Source organism: Lathyrus oleraceus, chromosome 3 (genome assembly GCF_024323335.1).
Source record: "Lathyrus oleraceus cultivar Zhongwan6 chromosome 3, CAAS_Psat_ZW6_1.0, whole genome shotgun sequence".
Classification (NCBI taxonomy): domain Eukaryota; kingdom Viridiplantae; phylum Streptophyta; class Magnoliopsida; order Fabales; family Fabaceae; genus Lathyrus; species Lathyrus oleraceus.
Genome location: NC_066581.1, coordinates 16362195 through 16364790, shown reverse-complemented (window position 1 = coordinate 16364790; position 2596 = coordinate 16362195). Strand labels below are relative to the sequence as shown.

The following is a 2596-nucleotide window of genomic DNA, read 5'->3' as shown; positions in this document are numbered from 1 at the left end:
AAATTATTTTTAATATAAAATTGCTTTTTTAAAAATATAGTTTTAAAACTGTTTTTTTTATAAAATTGGTTTTGAAATTGATTTTTTTAAGAAAATAAAAAATTGGTTTTAAAAAAATTGATTTAAAATTGTTTTTTTAAACTATTTTTTTTGTTAAAAACCGGTTTAAAACCGAACCGATCCACTTATAAACCAGTTTTAAGAAAATAAATTGGTTTTATGAAAATGGTTTAAAGATCCAAACCGAACCATATATGGTTCAATTTGGTTTGGTTGATGATCTATACGACCCTAGCCATAGACCACCAACATCCAATATCATTATCTCAGTTTCAATGCCCTGAGTCCAAATCCATGATTAAATTTATGAAATTCTTCACCAATTAAACAAACCAAAACGATTCACACATGAACCATAACTAGCAATTCGTAAAATTAAACTCCAATCATCCAGAATCGAAGCCCTAGGGGTTGGACCTTTAATTCCCCAAGCCAAAACCTACATTCTGGTAACTAATTTGACGCAAATCAAGAGAAAAACTCAAAGACTCACCGGCGGAGAAGATGCAGAGGGAAACAGTATTTAGGTAAATCTCTTCTGAATCCTTTTTTGCTCTTCGAATCTATGTACTCTTTCTTCTACTTGTTCTTCAATTTTCTTCTTCTCGTGTGAATTGGAGATTTCACAGAGAGAGAGAGAGAGAGAGAGAGAGAGAGTGAGGTTTTTAAAAGTGTGAATGCGAGTGAATGAGATTGTGCGTGTGTAAATATAGTAGAGAGAGCTTAAGAGTGAGATTTCTGGGGATGAAATGAATCTGGAATTTTTTTGAATCTCCATGAATGAAGGGTGAAATGAGGGATTTATAGGAGGGAAAAGTTAACAGAAGTTAACTCAGTTAGTTGAACTCAATTCAAAGCAGTTGGATGTTAATGACAATGTTAGTTTAGGTAAATGTGAGAAAGTTAGTTAGAGATGGCATTGGAGAAAAAAGTTTGTTATGGAAGTTAGTGTCACATTCAATTTTTGTTAGGTTTGTTATGAGTTAGATCAAATTCGATTTTTTCTGTTAGCCTTGCAGTTAAATGTTAAGTTATATTAAATTTAGTTGTTAATTGGTTAGTGAGAGTTTTGGATCATGTTGATTGCAAGTTGTTGATGTTAAATTGAGGAGTTAGTTGGATGAATGTTAATTATCGGGTTTTGGACTGATCTTGCAAACTACTTGTTATGTCTTTGGTTCAGTTAATTGAAATGTTAAAAATACCATGTATGTTAGTTTCTCTGTTGTGCCAATTGACCTAATTCCTGCTATATGAAAAAAAGTTGTTAATCTTGTTAGTAGGCCTGTTTGGTTTTTGTTCAGTTATCAATGCTAGGTTGTGATGATGTATTGTTCCTGTTAATGTATATGTTGTTGCTGCTAGCTAGCTATTTTTTTGGTGAGTGGATTGAATTGTATACATTGTTATTCTGTATGTGATACTTTTGGTCATGGTCTGTTGTTATGCATTGCTATGAATGTTGGCTGCTAACTGATGTGAGATGAATGCATTACCCTGCTATGTTAGGTTTATGGTGCTGCTAGTGTTGTGAACTGGTTGTTATGATGAATTGGTGATGATGCTATGAATTGTTGTTTGAATGAAAGTTATGTGGCTTGGTTGCTAGTTAATGCATTGTTGCCACCTCTGTTATGGTTAATACAATTGGATGGATGCTAGTTATGGGTTAATGAAATTGGTTTATGCTTATGATGAAAACTTAATGAAATTGGATTTATTCAAAAGTAAATGCCACATTGTATTATTGTATCATGTGTTGCTTGGGAAACCAAATTATGCCATGGCTGCTAATCCAATGTTTGATGATTATAATGATAGGGCTAGTTTGAGTGGAATGCAAGGCTTGATGCTTGGAATTATGATGTGCCATGCATGAACATAAAGGAACAATGATTACTTGATAGTGAAGTTATGCCATGAATTTAAAATAAAAGCATGAGGAAACCAAATGGAAATTAGGAAATAGGTTTGATGATTAGATGAGTTGACTAAAAAGTCAACATTTGACCAAAGTCAACATTTGACCAAAGTCAACAGTTGACCAAAGTCAATTATAGGTGAAAAATCAGTTTTTTATAATTTCTTTGTATGAACAATGTATGGGCATGATATGTGCGAATGTAATGAAAGTTTTCTTTGAATGAGAAAAGCTCTTATGACTAATGCAACATGTTTTAATTCAAATTATCATTTTCCCTCCAAATTCAAATTTGAAATCACTTTGAAACCATGATCTTAAATGCACCCTAAAACAATAAATTAATGGATAATGAAAGCATTTTGAAATTGGATCAATGGACCTTAACACGAACCTTAAACAAATGGACCATGAATGAAACATAAAGCTTGACCAAATGGACCATGAAACTTGAATAATGGAACCTGAATGTACCATGATCTTTAAATCAATGCATGAATCTTGACGAACCATATGAGAACTTAATGAATGATTTCAATGTCATGATGCAAATCACAATGACTAAACAAACCCCTTCCATGAACTAGGGTTTCACACAAAAAGTCAATAGACAAA

The 2596-nt window shown here is 32.4% G+C and overlaps 1 long non-coding RNA gene across 1 annotated transcript; it reads left to right on the top strand.

The window, feature by feature from the left end:
- Positions 1-263: 263 nt before the first annotated feature.
- LOC127132157 (uncharacterized) lies at positions 264-2226 on the top strand. Its single transcript, XR_007806627.1, has 2 exons — positions 264-587; positions 1882-2226. It is a non-coding gene; the product is annotated as an uncharacterized LOC127132157 (long non-coding RNA).
- Positions 2227-2596: the final 370 nt, after the last annotated feature.